The sequence below is a fragment of the Canis lupus genome, chromosome 24 (assembly GCF_003254725.2).
Source record: "Canis lupus dingo isolate Sandy chromosome 24, ASM325472v2, whole genome shotgun sequence".
In the NCBI taxonomy this organism is placed as follows: Eukaryota; Metazoa; Chordata; class Mammalia; order Carnivora; family Canidae; genus Canis; species Canis lupus.
Genome location: NC_064266.1, coordinates 3,945,051 through 3,965,113, shown reverse-complemented (window position 1 = coordinate 3,965,113; position 20,063 = coordinate 3,945,051). Strand labels below are relative to the sequence as shown.

Genomic DNA, 20,063 nt, shown 5'->3' with positions numbered 1-20,063 from the left:
TCTCTGGTCAGGGCTGTGTGCTCAGCCTGAGTACAGAATGAGCTGAAAATGCCTGGGAATCAGGCCCCCAGGAGCAAGCTTCGCCGGTGATGTACAGGAGTTAGCAGGTCTGTGCCAGCTTCCCTGCCCCTTTGTGGAGCAGTTCAAAGGCCATTCAGCATCGTCTCTGAGAGCGTCCTTGGTGGGGTGGCCCACCGTGGTCACCAGCTGGGGACTACACCCTTCTCTCCCCATGTCCCCTGCCCACACCTTCACTGCTGCTTCCTGCCACTGCTCCCCAAATCCACGAATCATCTCAGGGTCAGCTGCTGGGGGAACCCAGATGAAGATAGAGGCTGAATAATCAGAACCATATTTGTTTGGGAGATGAAAATGATAAGGGTCATTGTCACATATCAATTCCTGAAGTGATGGTTAGTGGGCACCTATTGCATATGAGGAACTTTTTTACACTGAGTGAGCTGTGAGTTTATAGTGTGCTGGGGAAGGTCAAGTATGTACATCCCACCCTGAAAGTTCGCTCACGGCCAGGCAGTGCCATGTCCCCTGAGAATCCTGTGTTCTACTCTTCTGTTCCATCTTTATTCGTAAAACTTTTTTTTAGCCTCAAAGGAAGAGTCCTTAAGAGAAGACACATGGAAGGATGCTATTGCTTTGGGCCTACAATTAGGAAACTTATGTTTGTTCCCTGCATCCCATTCTTCTAACCTTGCCACATGGGCTTATGATGGCCAGCATTTCAGTGACCACACTCTCCCTTAGTTTGTCCCTCCACAGCTAGCAGTGGCTCAGACATCCTCTGTCAACCTACAGATCCCAAACCCTGGTCACAGGGCAGAGCAGGCCGTGGGCAGAGACTTTAGGTTGGCAGGGGTGGGCGTGGGCGACTTTAACCTGAGAGCCAGTGCCACGTCCCGGCCACTAGCCTGGGTATGCAGGGCTCCCCAACCTCTGGCAGGCACATTGTGTCTGCAGACACAAAACACGACACCAAGACTATGTGCAGAGCCTCCCCATTAATGTCTTGGAAGCTTAAATATTATAGCCTGAGTTTTCTCTTGGGATTAATATAAGGGGAGGCATGTGCCAGATATGGCTCTTCCATGAGCTCTCTGGTGCTATAAAAAGAAACACTGCAAAGGGCATCCAGAAAAACGTCTCAACCCAAGAAAAAAATGAATAATGCAGCACTTACCAACATGTGGCCTGGGATGTAAAGGGAAGCCCTCGTGGCATAATCCCAAGGTCTTCTTGGAGCCCTACGTTTATGACCAGAGTCTCCAGTGGAGGCAGGGAGAATATGCAGGAAGGCAGGGTTCTGGTGCCTACTTGCTGTGTGACCTGGGGCAGATCCTTTTACTGCCTTGGGCTCTAACTTTCAATAGAGGGAATGAGACTGGGCCACTTTCAGCCACTTTTTGCATGATACATATTCTGCCTATAATATAAATTATTCATGGCCGCCTTCTTTTTAACTCAAAATGAAAATGCTCTTATTAAATTCTATTTGAAAAAAAAATGTATACTCTGACAATTTAGATGTTTTACTTCACCAAATAGAACACAAATGAAAAAGTCAGAGCTACTTTTCTACCCTCTGAAATGTTAATAGCTTGGTGTATTTGAGACGTGGTCAAGTGGGCAAAGCTTCCCAGTGTTGTACCATAAAACTGACTCCCTGGGCTGTCTTGTAAAGCCTGGAAAATTTATGCATCCTGATGGCCGCAGATCACTCATCATACGATCGAAGTCCCCTTTGAGGACAAATACTCTCTGGGCCTGTGACTCTGGCCTGCTGTTGTCCCATCTGGAGGAAGGTGAGGGAATCAGCTGGGAGAACAAGCAGGCAGTCCCCAGAGAAAGAACCCCATACAGCTTCTCCAGGAATTTCCTCCAGCTCATGGTAATCCAGAGTGGCAGCTCCAGCCATAAAGCTGGGAGGAAGCAAAGCCCCAGGACTAGGTGCCCCCAGAAGAATCTCACAGAAGCTGGGGAGCAGCAGTGGATTTGTTCCCCAGATTTTTTCTCCAGAAAATCCAGATTGTGCACACTGCAGTTACGTAGTTATCCTTCTATATGTGACTTCTGCACACCTGGGGTGGCGGGACTGGCTAAGAGCTGTGACACCACAGAGGTCCAGGTGTGTTCTGGACTCATTCATTCTACATCCTATGAGAAGGAGTGGCTCCCGGCCTTCCTGTCACACACACGTACACACACAGACATGCACACACATACACTACACACATGCACATGCCCATGTGTGTCTCTATCCTCTCCATTCTTGGTCTCACTTGAATAAAATCAAAGTCAGCCTTCCTACACAACCTTTAAGTGTAGCTATGTAAACATTATTTTTAACCAGCTCCAGCCTTATATTTGACATTAGTCCAAGCTGGTTTTTTTTTTCTATTTCAACAGAACAGCTTTTTTACATATAAAATGTATCATATTAATCCCCTTTTAATGTATAGCCCAGTAGTATTAAGCACATGCACACTGTTGGGCAATTGTCACCACCATTCCATCTCTAGGACTTTTTTCATCTTGCAAAACTGATACTCTGTCCCGATTAAACAAATTCCTCATTCCTCTCCTCCTCCCAGCCCTTGGCAGACACCATTCTGCTTTCTGTCTTTTCATCAACTGGATGAGTCTAAGTACCTCCGAGAAGAAGGAATCATATGGTTTTTGACTTTTTTGTGACTGGTTTATTTCACTTAACATAATGTCCCCTACGTTCATCCATGTTATAGCATGGATTTCCTTCTGTCTTAAGGCTGATTAATATTCCATTGTGTGGATATGCTACATTTTGTTGATCTCAGACTGGTTTTCACTGTTGAACAGTCTCTTTCATGATGATAGACAAACAGCAGTCATCAATGTTTGAAATAAGAATTACATTTAATTTGTGAGGAGGTGGAGAAAATTGGTGAGTTTTTGCTATGTGAGCTTTATCAAGAAGGCACTTACCTTGATGGACTTGAGAATTGTTACCTGTAGATGCTGGAGAACTTGGGACTAGTGAACACATTTGCCTTGGCTCATGAGAGTGGTTAAAATAGTGTGTTTTTCAGAACTCACTTCTCTCCTCCAGCAGGAACCCAAGGGTCATGAGAGTATCCTTAGATTTTGGAGGATTTAGGTGTGTAGAGTGCAAGCATGGGGGGTGATAGACCAGTCTTGGTTGACTTGATTGGGTTGAAGAAGATGGTTTATAAGTTGGGTTGCTTTTAATAGAAAGTATATATGTGCCAATATATTTACAGAGATACTGATCATAACCCTGAACATCCAGGCCAGTCTTGTTACAGTTTCAGCAACTTCTTCCTAGCATCAGTCCCTTTAAGGCTCCATCAGGTAAAATAGCCAAGTATAAATGGATTTCTTGCAATATTTCCTCATATTAATAACCTACTCATTGCCATTCTTCATATCTTTCAGTTGTGAAAGGAGTGGGAACTTGGGCCTGTGCCTGACACATTGCTGTTTTAAGTTCTGGATACATTTGAGACACCATGTAAATGTTTATTGATTTTTATTACACTGAATTGACATAATGCAATATTAAATAGACTCTTAGTCCTGGATGGAACTTTAGAGAGTGGTTGTTCTTCTATCCAAATACAACGTGTGAGCTTTGTTAAATATTTAATAAAATGGTCAATAATGATTTCTTTTAATAAAACCAATGTGATGTCTCGCTGGAAGTTGAATGTAGATTTGTGTTCTTCAGTAGTTGAGAGAGACTCAGGGACCCCTGGCAGTATCTTCCTGATACCAGCCATCCCCACCCCCACCCCAGTACCACCAAGGCTGAGAAATGGCAAATGCCAGATGACCCTGCAATTTCTGTTCCTTAGCCCTGCCAGCTCTCAAACATTAATTTTGCACACACGAATAATCTGGCATCTTGTTTTTCTACAGCTTATGACTCAGAAGGGCTGGGGTAGACCTGAGGTTCTGCATTTCTAACCATCTCCTAGGTGATGCTGCTGCTATTGGTCCCACCACTCTGCATAGGCAAGGCTTCTGGTAGCTCAAGGTTTGTATAAAAGGAGCAGGGCTCAGGGTCAGGTGAGTGAGGCATCCAGGGGACAAAGTACAAGGGGCCACTGGCTCTCAGTGTTATTTCTCAAAAGGCACCTAGGGTGGCCCTTCCTCTCCGGGTATGCAGGTGCAGGGCTGCCTTGACCCTGGGGGCCTCCTTATGTTCTATGCCCCAAGTTCCTATCTCACCCCATGCTAGTCCTGAAAGGAAGCTTTTGGTCCAGGGCATTGGGGTCATGATGTGCTGCTCTAAGCTGAGTTACCCCAGGGCTCAGTGCCCATTTGATAAGAGATTCCCAGTCCTCCTTGCTCCCTGAGCTGACCCTGTACAGCTACCTAGGCATATCTAAATGACCCACCACCTACCCAGGTCAGGGCAGGACTCCCCCATAGCTCAGTCTGTCCTTTTGCTGGCTGGCTGGAGCAGTCTTTTAAAAAGCAGGTTTTCTCCCAAGCACTCCATGATGTGATGTGTGCAATGCCCTCCGAGGCAGCAAGCTGAGGGGATATGGTGTGAGTCTATGCCAGGGCCATGGCTTGAACCCACGTGGATTTTTCACTTGCTGTGTCTTAACCACTTGCTCAGCTGAAGCAAGAATGATGGAGCATGCTCAGTGTAAGCTGTCTTATGTTAAGGTTTTTCTCTCCAGGTGCTTATCATGGGTAATGGGCTCTCTCCCATATGTTAGCAGCATGACAAGTCACTGCAAAGCCCCTACACTTTCCTCTCTGTGAGCCTCTGACTCTCCAGTGATATTAAATGATCTGAAGGCAAAAGAAGAGAGGGATAAGTCATTAGCCAACAACTGCATAGCATGGGCTTTCCTGGTGGATGGTTCTGGTGGGTGGGTGGCAGGATGTGCATTTCCTGGTGGAGTCACATGACAGAGAAGACTAGACTTTGGTGGTTCTCAAGCTAAGAGTTCATTTCTCAGCCCATAGAGAGACTGAGACTCTTCTCATCCCACTCCCAGGTCTGCTGGTCGCTGAAAAGGATGAGGTGAGGCTAATGACTTCCACACCTGGGGAATGCCCTCAACATCCCATACTTTTCCAGATGCTGCTTCTCTTTTCACACTGTGTTAGTTTCCCAAGAAGGATCATGGGGTGCTAACTCTGAGTTCACTTCATTTCTCTAGATGGTCTTGGATAAGGGCACCCTCCCAGGGCTTTGTGCCCTGTCACACTCCTGGTTCTTTTCTCTTCCATACTTTCCTGCTAGCAGTCACTGAGTGATCCTACAGAAATCCAGATCCACTCTTATCTGAATATGCCAAGGGCACATGCAGAGCCCAACAGTGTCACTGATGGAAGCCAGATTAGCTGAAGAATAAATGGTAGGAAGCAGAAAAAGAATAGTAAAATGACTGTTTTCAGACAATGGATGGCCAGGGGTGTCTTGGGAGTTCCAGTACTGGAGGCATTTATAACTGAGCTTCAGAGAGGTGGAAAGGAGTCCTCCTCAACCAAGCTGTTGTGGCAGGGGAGTTGTGTGAAAGGCACTTCTTGCTTCTTGTTTTCTGGAGCAAGGAACCAGCATGCAGAAAGTCATGGGCCTTCTACATTCCCTGGATCCAGAGGTGAACCTGAACCTCCAGGAACAGGTGCCATCCTTCCAGAGCATTCACTTGGGTCCTTTGGCTTCTGGAGCACAAATGATGTGCCCTCCCTGCATTCAGGGGGGCTGGTGGAGGGCTAAGTATTTTGGCCTAATTCCTTGGGCTTCAGCCCCTGCCCTGACATCTGGGCCATATGTCTCACACTTCACCACCTGTAGTCTCTTGCCTTGATCCCACTCACCATGGAAGTACTTTACACCAATGATTTTTCCTTCGTAAAATACTCCCATTGCATACTACTGAGCCAGCATCTTGGTAGATGATGGCACACCCCTCGCCACAGCCTCCTGCTTTTGTGGTAGTCTTAGTGCTGTTCCTCCAAGACTCTCAGTCCTCTCCTCCAGGCACTTGGATGTCATCCCCATACCCTTGAAGCCAGGCGTGGTCATGTGGTGTGTTTTCAGCAAAAGCGCTGTGTGTTGTCGCATGTGGGAGTGGTAAGAGCCAATGGTGGTTCATCACATCCTCCTTCTTTGCTTGGCTGATTGTAGGAGCAAGGGTTGAGTTGACGCCTCCTAGAGTAATTTCAGGGAGTACAGCCTCCTGCTGACCAACACTGGGCATGTGGTATGAATGAGAAGGAAACATGTGCCGCGTTGAGCTGTGAGATCCCAAGTTGTATGTCACTGCAGTGTAACCTCACCTACCCCGGGTGATGCATTGTTAGGTGCAGGATGACCTGCTCACAGGTAACCCAATCTCTCTCCATTAGGCAAATTCAAGTTCCTGATCACTTTGTCCATGCTCTTCCTGGAGTGACTTGTCTCCTGACTACTGTGGGCTTGTTTCCTTCCTCGGGTCTGGGCTCCTACAGGGCACTCCAGGCACTCCCTAAAATGTGTTTAGAGAAATTCTTCAGGTCAAGTCTGTTAGAAGTGCCCATCTCCCTAAAAAGGTCCCTCTTGATGTGAAATGGTGCAGCCACTCTGGAAACCTGTGTGGAGGTTCCTCAAAGAGTTAAAAATAGACCTGCCCTACGACCCAGCAATTGCACTGTTGGGGATTTACCCCAAAGATACAGATGCAATGAAATGCCGGGACACCTGCACCCCGACGTTTCTAGCAGCAATGGCCACAATAGCCAAACTGTGGAAGGAGCCTCGGTGTCCATCGAAAGATGAATGGATAAAGAAGATGTGGTTTATGTTTACAATGGAATATTACTCAGGTTTTAAAAATGACAAATACCCACCATTTGCTTCAACGGGGATGGAACTGGAGGGTATTATGCTGAGTGAAGTAAGTCAATCGGAGAAGGACAAACATTATATGGTCTCATTCGTTTGGGGAATATAAATAATAGTGAAAGGGAATATAAGGGAAGGGAGAAGAAATGTGTGGGAAATATCAGAAAGGGAGACAGAATATAAAGACTCCTGACTCTGGGAAACGAACTAGGGGTGATGGAAGGGGAGGTGGGCGGGGGGTGGGGGTGAATGGGTGACGGGCACTGAGGGGGGCACTTGACAGGATGAGCACTGGGTGTTATTCTGTATGTTGGCAAATTGAACACCAATAGAAAATAAATTTATTATTAAAAAAAGGTCCCTCTTGTTAATTTTCAAGCAAGCACCTCTTAGCATTGCCTTGAAAAGAAAGTATCCGTGTACAGAGTTGGGATTCTGTTTGAAGAATTCCATTGTTAATTAGGGGGAATCACTGACAAATCCCATACACCATCACTTGTGATGTTCTCAGTGTTGAGAAGAGTAGATCCATCTTCTCCAATGGACCACTTTCCAGGTCTCCTAGGGCTAGCATCTCAGCATTTTTGTTCAGCTTACATGTTAGGAATGCCTTTCCTTGTCAGCATGAAGAGAAGTAATCCATGGCTTTTAAAAATTGTGTGGCATTTCCCTGTATGGAAGTTCCATATGTATTTACATAGACGGCTCCTGTGAGGCACTTGGTTCACTGACAGGTTCTCCAGGTCATAAACACCACTACATCCTTGTCTGCCCACCTTGCCTTACAAGAGATTCCCAGAATGCTTGCTGGATCCAATAGGCTGGTATTCCCCCAAGTGAGGTGGTGTGCATGGGGGCAGCTCCCTCTTTGCCAGAACACACGCGCCCACCACAGCCCCTATATTATTAAAATTTTAGTCTTGATGGAATAACGTTGAAGGCGAATATTCATATATTTGTGTGGAGAAACCCCCAGAATCCCTCCACCAAAGCATTGGTCCCTCATCATGGTGTTTTTCTAGTAGTAAATACCAAGATACAGGAGAGCATTTTATGTCTTTTTCACAATTTATTCTGAGACAGCTGCCCGGGGGGAATGTAGAGCATGAATTAGATGTTGGAGCAGGAGAAGGGGAGAGAAGAGGGATGTGGACCGTCAGCCATGGTGGGTGCCAGGGTGGGCTCAGCCAGGTCACTAGATCGGGGGGCCCTCCTTACGGCCCTGAGCGTCCTGCTGAGAAGCTAGGACATGCATACAGGAACCCTGGACCCTACTGCACATGCAGACTTACACGTTCAGGATAAAATCCATCTGCTAGGGGTGGCATGGAGAGAGAATTAGGGCTGAGAAAGGCAAGGGGAAGGAATGTGAGCAGCTCATCCAGGCCTGGTGGAGGTCTCCTGGGGAGGAGGCTCAGCGCAGACTGCACTGGCTTTTGTGGGACCCAGGAAATTGAACAAAACCCCCTACCCCTGGACAAGCAGAGCAGGACTGACTCTATTTTGGGCTGCACCCGCCTTGTGCTGACCTGCTTATTACTTAGGGCACTGCCCGCCCTAGTCAGAGACCAGGACACACCCTCACCGGAAATCTGGCTCAGTGGACCAGCATGACTGCGCAACTTTCTGCGTATCCCATTGGCCACTGGCCCCTATAAAGTTGCTAAGCCTCTTAGTCTCGGGGTCCAAGTCCCTGCTCCGCTGCATAGGGTATACTTGGACCCAGGCTCGGGCTTGTAATAAACCCTCGTGTGATTACATCGGTGTCGGCTCCTTGGTGGTTTCTCAGATTTGCGATCTTGGGCACAACAGCTTTGTCATGCAACTCTCTCCCCAGATTGCTGGGAGGCAGCCCCAGGACGGGTGGGAGGCAGCCCGGTGCTGGCTCTGTCCACTATTACAGCGCTGCCGAAAACAGAAGGCTGTTTGCACGGCATCCACAGGCCTGGACGCTCACTCCTGACTCGTGAAACACTGAGAAGGAAATTGCGACATGCTGTCACCAAGGCCATTGGGAAGTTAATGGTTTTCTATTGACCTTTTTACAGGTTTTTCCACTGCAGTGGAAGTTTCTTCATCATGTGAGCTGTCAGGGCCTGCCCGGCCTCCTGGCCAACCCTGGCTGCTGGAGGTGGGCTTTCCCGCCTCCTCAGAGCTGCTGCTGCGGCTTGCCTACGGCATACTCACCTTCCTCTGTGATCACATGCATGTGTGCACCCCCGCACCTACACATGCACACAGGTACACACACACACTGCCAGGGGATGTGTGGATAGATATGAGCCCATTCAAGCACATGCCCAGAAAGACAGGGGCAAAGAGAAAGTGATCCCAGGATCATTGGGAAAGGAATGATCCTGTGGAGCTCTGTCTTGTGGAGAACACCACTTGGAGAACTCATGTGCTCACTCATTTGTTTACAGTAATTCTTCCTCCTGGGCCTGGTTTCTGAGGAGCTGTTTGTTAGTACTCGCTCTTGCTAAAATTAACAATAATAATGGTACATTCTATGTACCGAGTACATTTGTTTCAGGAATTTAAGCCTTCCTTTTTAGCAAGCCTTTAAATATATTGAAGCTATTGGGGGTTGGGGAGGAGAGAGTGTGCCTCTTTTACAGATTAGGAAATTAAGTAAGGCAAACAAACACACCATGATTTCCTCCGCTCTTTATCCTATCTATTAGAGAAAATATAATCCCATATTTTCACCATGTGTATAAGTTTGGATATGGGTTTGGGTTTCCTTTTCCTGTAAGGAGCCCAAATTATAAATCTGAGCGTAATGTCTGTAAAACGTCAAATGATGGCATCATTTCAGCCCCTCTACTGCCGCCTACAATAGGTCTTTTGATCAAAAGTCTCATTGCCACAGGAAAGATGCTATGAACCTCTTCTAAATGAGGATTAAGTAAAACATGCCACAGAAAAGAGGACAGTGAGCATCTGTGATTCCTGAAGAGACACGGGGAAAGGAGTCCAGCCAGAACCACCGCTTTTTTCAGCTTCTCTGCAGTGGAGGTGGCTCGTGGGTGTTCTGTGTTTGCCATGGAGAGCAAAACATAATCCCTACTTGAAGGGGGAAGCCTCTTCTTATGCTTCTGGAATATTGCCCTTGTCACCCTTCCCTCAAAAAGTAATAAACTATATTCATTTTCTGATTAGAAACAAATGTCAAAGTGTCCACTATGATGGAAGTCTCCGATTTCCACGGCTCTGATCTATCGCAGCAGGAGCTCATGAATCTTTAATGGCTGGCCTATATTTAGGGGCTTTCAGTTTCTGAGGGTGATAAAAGGTTCTGCAGAGATGGAGTCCTCCTAGTGCCCTGTCTTCTGCCAAGGCTGTTGCCTATTTAAAGCATATTTTGTCTTTCTAATGTACAGAGATTCTACTGACCATAAGAAAGTATCCTGGATCTGAGATTATAAGTCCTTCCCCTTCCAAAAGTGTTGATTAATTTAGGCAGCAATATGGTAATGATTGTCTGTGATGGGTCAGGCCTGTGCTAGGCATGGTGGTGAATAAGACAGGGTGCCTGGCCCCTGAGCATATATTCTAGTCAGAGGAGATGGACAACACACAAGAAAACAAATCAGGTAATCATGGGCTGCAATAATTGCTGTGAAAGAAATAAGCAGGGTAGTATGACATGTTCTAAGCACAGAAATGACATAACCTGATTTGCATTTTGAAAGATCACTCTGGCTGCTTTGTGGGAAGATGGATCATAGGAGCACAAACATGAAAGCCAGGACAGCAATTAGGAGGCTGTTTCAGTGGCCCAGGGAAGAGATGGTGATGGTGATAAAGGTGACAAGAAAGGGCGAATTTGCAACATATTTGAGAGCGCAAGAGAGAGAACTGATTTGGACGGGACGGCAGAAGAAAGAGATGTAAGAAATACTCCTAAATACGCAGCTCAGCAACTTGGTGGATTGTTGTAACATTCCCAAGGCAGAGGAGATGGAGGTGTGAGTAGAAGGGGCAGGTTTGGGAAGAAATATTGAGTGTACTGTCATCTAAATGATCTAAACATGAATCTAAACATGCAGATGTGCATAGAGTTCTGGCAAGAGGTCAGGCCTGGAGATACCCCTTTTGGAGACATAAGCTTATAGGTGGTATTTGAAGCTATGGACTCACCTGGAAAGATAGCTCAGTGAGAGAATGAGCCCTCTGATCCATCACCTCTTAGAATCCAGTAGGAGAGGTACAAGTGATGGAAACCAAAGAGTGGCCTGTGCGGAAGAGGGGAAAAAAAAGTATGGCATCCCAGAAGCCAAGAGAGGTGGGGTGCCACCAGGGACATGAGGTCAGAGAAGCACTCAGTGAAGTATCCTGTACCACTGAAGCCCAATAGCAGTCTTGACAAGAGCAGTTCTAGAGGGAGCCAGAGGATGTGAAATGAGTTGAATGAGTCAAAGAGTAACAGAGTCAACAGAGCAAGGTGGGCAAGTTGAATTTACACTTTCACAAGATTTTCTTTGGAAACTGAACAAAGAAATGGGATAGCAGCTGGATATAGGATGCTAAATAGGGGAAAGATTTGTTTGTATTTGAATTTTATTTATTTTATTGAAAGAGAGAGAGAGCAAGTGATCAGGGGGAGGGGCAGAGGGAGAGAGAGAATCCTAAGTGGCCTCCTCCTTGATGAGCATGAAGCCCGATGCAGGGCCCAATCCCAGGGCCCCGAGATCATGACCTGCGCTGAAACCATGAATCAGATGCTTAACCAACTGGGCCACCCAGGCGTCCTGGGAAGGATTTATTTTAAGTGATATCTTTGGGTGGAGATTCTATAGCATCTTTGTTTGCTGTTGGAAATGATGGAGTAGAAAGGGAGAATTTATGTTTCAGAGCAGAGAGGGGAATGATAGGGGTAATGCTGTCAAATCAAGGGTGGCACCCAGGACACATATTCACCAGTCTTCCTTCTAAAGCAGCAGGGCTGTTCCCATTGTCATAGCAGGCAAGGGAGAATATGGGTGTAGGCACAGGGAGGCTTGGGGATTTGGCGAAGGAAGACAAGAATTTGATTGCTCGTCTTTTTTTGAACATAAGGCAGAGTGATGAGCTAGTGGAGAGGTCGTGTTAAAGAGCACCCCAAGGAGCAGGGAACAAATTCACATAGAAAATGTAGTCCCACTGCTTGGCTCCCTAGGCCACCCTTTGAGTTTCAGTGGACCCTCTAAGGTGAGGCCTGCCAGCCCGGGAGTGTCATTTTCTCTGGTCAAGAAAGTTGCTCAGGTATGGCCCAGAATAGGTAGAGAGTTAGATTGAACCACAGTCTAGCATTGTGCCCCTTGAGTACTTTGCAAGATATGAAGGGCAAAGAACTGAGGGTATTTGAAAAGGTGGGATGAGAAGGATAGATAATGATGGCAGTGAAGGAGGGAAGGTGATGGATAGTGAAAAGAGAGTCGTGGCAGTTGGGGTTCTAGATTAAGTGGCCTGGACAGCTTGGTTGGGGGGTCAGAAAGGGTGCTTGAAACCAGGATGTTGGATGTTGTGACATTATTTATGATAACAGGAGTTAAGACTTAGCAGGGGCAGAGTATGAACCTTGGGGGTGATGAGGTCAGGAAGGGGAGAGGTCAGGGCTCTGGATGGTTGTCTGCCTGGATGTTGATGTCACCACAATTATGACAGGAGCAGAGATGGAGAAATAGGGATGAAGCTGGAAGTCGAGGAAGGAAGACAAGACATGGTTTGGAAGCCCCGGTTGGGGAGCTTTGATAGAAATGAAAGCTATCTGGAATGTTGGAGTTTTCTCACTGTTTGGGCTTCAAGCCTGTGTGTGCTGCAGAAGCTTCTTGGAGAACAACATGTCCCTGAGCTTGAGGACTCCCAGCTGCCCCAACCAACTTGCAGTGCTGAGGAATGAAAACACCTGATAGTGCTGAACTGGAAGTGCCCCACATGGATGCCTCTGTGCTGCATGGCCAAGTCCATGGTCACCTAGTGCATTCACCTGGGGACCTCAGGGAACCAGAGGACCTGCCCAGCTCTGCATATGTTCCCATATGACTTTGGACATGTGATGCCACCTCAGTTTGCTCTTGTGTAATAAAGAGAGTAAATGCACTCCTTGATCTAGAGGCATTTTTGCTCTAGCCTTCCATGATTTTTCACATCTGCACCTGGCCTGAGGCCTCTCTCTAGAGTCTTGAGAAAAACCACACACTAAAGTTGTTTACAGTGATAAAGGACACCATCAGTTTATGAATATTAATAGGCCAAGCCCAGCGAAGCATGTCACCTTGCCACCCTCACCTCTGCAAGCCTAAAAAGATTCCTGTGCAAGAGGGACACCAGTCACGCTGCTGAGGGGTATCTGTCCACACACATCCTCCCTGTAACCTTAGAGGTGCTCTTGAGTCGGCCAAGGATGCTTGCTTGAGGAGCACGTGGCAAACCAGGTTGCTTCTACAGTCTAAGGCTATATTCGTGTCTGTGGAGTGGCCCCAGTTGGTCCTTTGGGGAGTCCGGCTCTACCTGTCTTTTCTAATAGGGACTCAGACTAGGGGCTATGCCGTGCTCACAGAGGTTAACCGAAACATCTTCCCTTTCCTTTCTCTTCTAGAACTGCTGAGGTATTGGGCTCCTCAGAGTGGCTTGGCATATGGCTCAGACAGTGCCCAGGTTTAATTTAAATAGGGGGCCTGGTGGGTCTCTGAGCAGGGCTCTTACCTCAATGACTGCAGGTATGGGATTTTAGGGCCAGATTTCCTTCTCTGAGAAGGTAGTGGATTGCAATTAGCAGGCCCAGCTGCACTGCTTAGAGTGAAGAGAGGGCTCTTCTCTCTCCTGAGTAGCACTTGCTCAGACCCAAAAATATGGATCACGTCATAATCTGGGAGATGACTACTCAGATACGCAGTAGTTAAGTGTGCCCACTGAGTGTGTGTACATGTGCACACATGCATACACACACACAAGACTACTCTTGGCCAATGCTGAACTTAATGACACAAAATCCCAGAATCAGACACAAAGGAAGACTGACCCACTCTGTGTCACCAGTGCCTTGCCCAGGACTTGAATTAGATAAATCACATATGCACACATTTCTTCACTGCTTTGTTTATTCTTCATTCACATGTTAGTGATGTAAAACCCATATAGCCATTCATGGAGGTGCATTCAGGGGGGTGCAGGCAAGGGGAGGCCGCACACACACACACACACACACACACACACGGGTCATGGTGCAAATGTACTAAGTGACATGTGATACCTACCTGCAAAACATCACGGGAGCTCAAAGCAGGTTGAATTTCTCCTAGAAGGAGGGTTCAGGAAAGGCTTCAGAGTGAGGTGACATAGTGCTGCCCGTGATTACAGCAGGCAGGGCCTGGGGAAGGGCAGGAGCCCAGCACAGTACGTGTCAGGGCCTTGGAGGGCACATCAGGGATTCTCTGCCTTTTGTGGTGTTTCCAGCTCAGGCTATCTTTGGGAAATTTGAGGGAGACGCAGAGTAAAGGGGGGAGCCTCTCTGCTGATGCCACAAGTGCCCTTCTGGCTGGTGGTGTCTGCAGTTATGGCATCACCGTGAGGCTTCTTGACGAGGGATCTCAGATTTGCCTGGTCTTCGCTCTAGACTACTGTTCCCATCACTCAAGAATGTAATCCTGAAACATTCACAGAAACTGCTTCAAATTTCAACCCTAATTAATATGCCATTAAATTCAAGTCTGACACCAATTTCTTGCTTAGGGTTCACTGCTAATGCATTTCTGCTTTCCCTCTGGAAAGCAGAAGGCCAAGTGCTATCTCTATAAACACTTCTGGGTGGTGACTGCATTTATGTAACTGGGAGTGAGGCAGGGGTGTCCTGACAAATTGGTTCTCTAAGATGGAAAAAGACCTACTTTGGGATTTGTAGCCTTTTTTGGTGTAGGCTTTTTTGGCCCCACAGTGGCCAGTGTTACAGTAGAAACAATTTAACCAATGTCTTGTAAAATTTCTGAATGTTTGGCATACAGCCGGGGGCCTGGCCCAGGATGGTCCCAGCCAGCCCATCATTGGGTGGTTGGAAGGGTGGCATGAAGAAATGAAAGTACATGAAGTAAAGTTGGAAGAGTTTCCTTTCCTTGGTGTCATGTTATCTCTGATAGTGTGCTGTATCCAGAGTTGCTGCTTGCCTACATGTAAAATAATAAAGTTGATATTGTTTAAGCCAAAAAAATGTTTTTTAACTGAGCACATGCAGCCAGTGTATTTGCCTATGCCCAAATTTCAAAGCGCTTTTTTAAAAATACAGCAACATCTGAAAATTTAAAATAATAGTCTGTAAATCTCTGCATAACAGAGATTATTGCTGTACAAAGGAAAATGCCACACACTTCTTTAAATGCCAGGGAGTCTTGAGACTTTTAATTACTCAATTTTGCAAATATTTTGCTTACTGTTTCTTTAAAAATTATTCTTGTATAAAACAATGGTTCCTGGGATCCAGGAATCCCTGGAAGGAGCCACTGGGGTGAGAGTTTAGGGAGTTTGAGGAGCTTTCAGCATATCCTTCAGTATGTCCATTACTTAGAAGGTGATAGCCCGTCACTTGCCACATAGCTCTGTCATGCTTGTCATCAGGGCATGGATGGTCAGGTCTGTGGATCCAGCAATGCATGTCCAAGTTGAGGACACATTTAAAATCGGTGCAGACATAGTCTGTAAATGGTCCCTGATTCCTGCTAGAGATGCCGAGCTGCCCCTGGGATAGCAGGCGGGACCTGGGCTCTGCAAGGAAGGTCTACAACAGGTTTCTGATGATGACAGTGACAATGATAGTGACACCTCAACATTACATACATAATATGGGAAAGGAAATCAAACGAGACAGAATCCAAGCTAAAGGCAAAGCTCATTCCCTCCCTTCATGCACAAGGCCACTCTACATGTTGATGCTTGAGTTACAGGGTGCTACACATGTTCATCTCACCAGGGCTTGAAGGACATCTTCCGAGACCGCATCAATCATGATGGTGGGGTTTCTCAAAAAGCTGATCTCCAGCTCCTTGTGAATTGGGGGAGCCAAGGCCTCTCTACCTGGCCATCCCAAGGATGGAAGGATTTTCTGCAGGAGGGAGGGGATTGTGGCTGGCTGTCTCCTGTCCTGTTGCCCATCACAGTGAGGTGTACCATCTGCTACCAGTCACACCTGTTCACACCCATGGGCACACAGGCTACACAGGCCCTCACAGGGTCTCCCTGTCAGCTTTACCCTCATGCGTGTAGAGTGAACACTACATCTTCATACAGTTAGTGTATAAATGAACTATATTCTCAGGAATATGATCATTTCAGTCTCAATACAGTTGCTATTTGAGGAATATATTCTCTTCAGTGAATTGTGTTCCTGAACTAATGGGATAATTTCTTTCTTTTCTTTTCTTGCTTCATCTTCAGGACTTTAAAGCACTTGCTCTTTAGAACTCTGCAGCACAAGATAGACTAATTATTATTTATTTAGATGATAAAGATGGGAAAACTGAGCTGCAGAGTTTATGGAATTGGCTAGGGCAAGAGCTCTAGATTGCTAACTAACAATCTACTCCAGTCTGCCAAGGAGAAATAATAATAATAATAATAATAATAATAATAATAATAATAAATAGTGATAGTCATAGTACTAACAGTGACAGATGGCCTTCCTTGAGCACTTTCTGGAACTGTGCTCTGTCCTTTATGTGGCTTTTCTTCTTTCATCCCATAACAACCTCGGACACACATGAGTACTGTTATTCCCATTTCCAAGGTCACACAACAAGTCGCTCACCCATAGCCAGGCAGCTAGGGAGCTGGGAAGCCAAAATCTGAACCAGCTCTCCCTGACCTTACTAACTGCCTTCTAGTAAGTTCCATGTAGGTCTTGGAAGACCTACAAGACCATACAAGACCTCTCTAGGGGAGCTGTTGTCACTGCCACTGAGGCTGAGCTAGCTCCTTTGCAGATGCTGATGGAGAGCTTGGGGAAGTACCCTCAAGGTGGCGCAGAAGCAGTCAGGTTGTTGCATGCCTTGGCACCAAATACCTCTCCTTGTCCTTTCCAATCAGATCAGTCTGTAATTCGGAGGCTAGGTCTGCAGAGACTTCTAATTAGAAGATGGATTTTTTAAATGAACTTTTATTAATTCAGCAATCTGACTGAATGCTGAATTGTCATTTTTGCTAATAGAGAAAATGGTTTGGTTTATTTTCCAGAACAGTGAAAGTCACTCAACTTAATTAAACTGTCTGAGGAGATTTTCTACTTGTCTTACTCAACACAGGCTAGGAGTGCGCTTCATAAAGCCTGTCAGCCACAGTGGCAACTCAAGTGGAGCCTTCCTTTTGAAGTTGGAGTGGATTTGGTGTCAGCTACTTCTAAAATTCCCTGTGTGGTCTCCAGTGGCACCCACCTGAAGCAAAGCGCATGATTGCTACATGACTTCAGATTACTGAGAAAGCCCTCAAGTCCACAGAGGATTCTCCCACCACCCCTGGGCAGGATAGCTGGGGAATGGCGGAGAGTAGCATTTATTTACCGATGGCTTAGAACTTCATAACCCAGATTTTAGAATCTGTTAGGGAGCACCATGAAAAGAAAATTATTAAAAATTCAGATCTGCTGAAGAAAATACTAACTAAACTTGGCAGTACGTGAAAGAAGAATTTCTCACAAGCAAGTGGTAGTTATCTTAGTGATGCAAAAAATAAGTAATAGCAGACTATCTATCAATGCCATATTTTATAAAGATGAGACTCCATGGGGAAAAAAATCATGTGAAAAAAATATTTGATGTTGAAGCGAAGGTCATCCCTCAATGTCAAAAAGACCTCTCTCTCTCTCTCTCTCTCTCTCACTCTCTCTCTGACACCAACAGTCAACAATGGAGGTGACCAGGAAATATACATGATACATAAAAATCATATCCATAACATAATATCTACTATAGCCATTTTTATTTAACATATTTGCTTTTTAAAAGTCCTGGTGAGGGATCCCTGGGTGGCGCAGCAGTTTAGCGCCTGCCTTTGGCCCAGGGCGTGATCCTGGAGACCCGGGATCGAATCCCACGTCGGGCTCCCGGTGCATGGAGCCTGCTTCTCCCTCTGCCTATGTCTCTGCCTCTCTCTCTCTCTCTGTGACTATCATAAGTAAATAAAAATTAAAAAAAAAAATAAAAGTCCTGGTGAATAGCTATTGTCAATAGAAAGATGAATGTTATTTACAGATGATATAATTGTATACCTAGAAAATCATAAGAATTTACTGATAAGCTCTCAAAATTAGTAAAAAAGTTTTAAGTGATCAGACACAAGACAAATATACAGAAATCAATAGCTTTCCCAAATAATTACAGTGACTAGTTAGAAGATACACTGAATCTTTTATTCAGATAATAACAATAAAAGAGAGGTAATATAACATATTAAGTAGAATTGACTGTAACAGTGCATACCTCTATAAAGGAAATCTCAGCAGGTATCTAAATACATATTAAAATATTTTTTAAAGTAGATATTCTTGGGTAGAACATGGAAACTTATTTTTAAATCCTCAGTCCAATTTAACTTAAAAATGTATAGGGCCTGTTTTTGGATTTACCCGAAGACTTAAAAATCTTTTGAAGAGCCATGAAGGAACATTTTCCCCCTCCTCTATACTGAAATGTGTTTCACATTTTGTTAGAGCTGCAGCATTATACCAGGAAGATGAGTGGTACACAGTAAATAGCCCAAAACTGACATCAGGATAGGATCCTAGTCTCCAACAAAGGAAATAGCCTTGACTGAGCTGGAAGGGAAGGATTTTTAGCAAAGTGCATGGGGAAATTGGTAGATTACTTGGGAAGACTCAAGTTAGAATATTTATAAATAGTGAGGTGGGATTCTAACTTGAGTTATATATATATATAAAACCTCCTTGCTCTTCCACCACTTTCTCAGACCCAAGCAATCCACTCACAGATGGGAAAAGTATGAACCATCTGCCCTTCCAGCCTCTTTCTTGCTAGAATTGCAGCTAGTTATGTGAATGTACCCAGAACCTCATTTTGAGAAGCAATTGCTGTAAATCCAAGATGCTAGTGGTTAATAATGATAAGCCTGAGCTTGCCTTGGATGCAAATCCCAGGTTTGATTAAAGAGGGATAAAGGCAGTCCTGCTGTTCTTACTACTTAGCAAATGACTTCATTTTTCTGCTGCACAATATAAAACAGAAGGCTAAATGTAAAATGCAAAACTTTAACTCCTAGAAAATAACACAGGAGAAAAATCTAACTGGCTCTGGGATTGGCACTAACTTTTCAGATAGAATCCCAAAAGCATGATCCATGAAAGAAGATGGTAAGTTGGACTTTATTAAAATGAAAAACTTGTTGAAAGCCACTGTTAAGAGAATAAGAAGACAAGCCACAGGCTGGGAGAACATCTTTGTAAAGCATGGATCTGATAAAGGATTGTTATCCAAAATACATATAATTCTGAAACCCACTGCTGGAGAGGGCTGGGTGAATGCATGTGGAATGGCAGCTTCTCCACAGTGGAGAGGGTGCAGCCTTCACAGCACCAAGAAAGGAGGAGGCAGGGGTACCATCATCCAGTGGTGGGAATCCTGAACACAAAGAATTCCAAACGTAGCCCTTGGAGGAGTGATGCCAGCAGTACAGGCTTGTTAATCTACCTTTTCTCTGTATCACTGTCTGGACTCTTCTGGGCACTGGATGGGATTTTTAGGAGCTGAGTTAGGCAGAAATGACAAGATAAGTGCTCATTTCCTTCCTGTGGATGAACCCTTAGGGTGTCAGCTGGGGCATGGACTGGCACACAGCCATGGAGCATTTAGAACATTGCATTAAGGACTCTGGTCCCCACTTGGTTGACACTTGAGCTGAGCCATCGTTCTTATCTGGGTGGAAGTGAGCAGGAGAGATTGAAAAAGGAATATTTATGGATGGAGAAACGTGCTTGTAATGTCACAAGCAGGTGGACCTCCTAAGACTCTCCCCCCGTGGTACTGAGGGGAAGGAGAGCTGAAAGGTAGAAGAAATTTGGCAGGAAATAGGCCTCCTGACTGGGAAGGTGGCTGGACATGGGCATGGGGCAAGTGTGAGGATGCCAGTTGATTCTAGACCTTCCGTTCTGCACCTGTGTAGGTGTTGCCAGTGGCAGAAATAATGAATGCCGGAGAAAGATGCAGGTGTTTGCAGCTGGAGGGAC

At 45.7% G+C, this 20,063-nt stretch overlaps 1 protein-coding gene across 2 annotated transcripts in view; it reads left to right on the top strand.

Moving 5' to 3' along the window:
• SLC24A3 (solute carrier family 24 member 3) overlaps nt 1-20,063 on the top strand; it is a 481,544-nt gene that overhangs the window by 234,644 nt on the left and 226,837 nt on the right. The window lies entirely within an intron of this gene.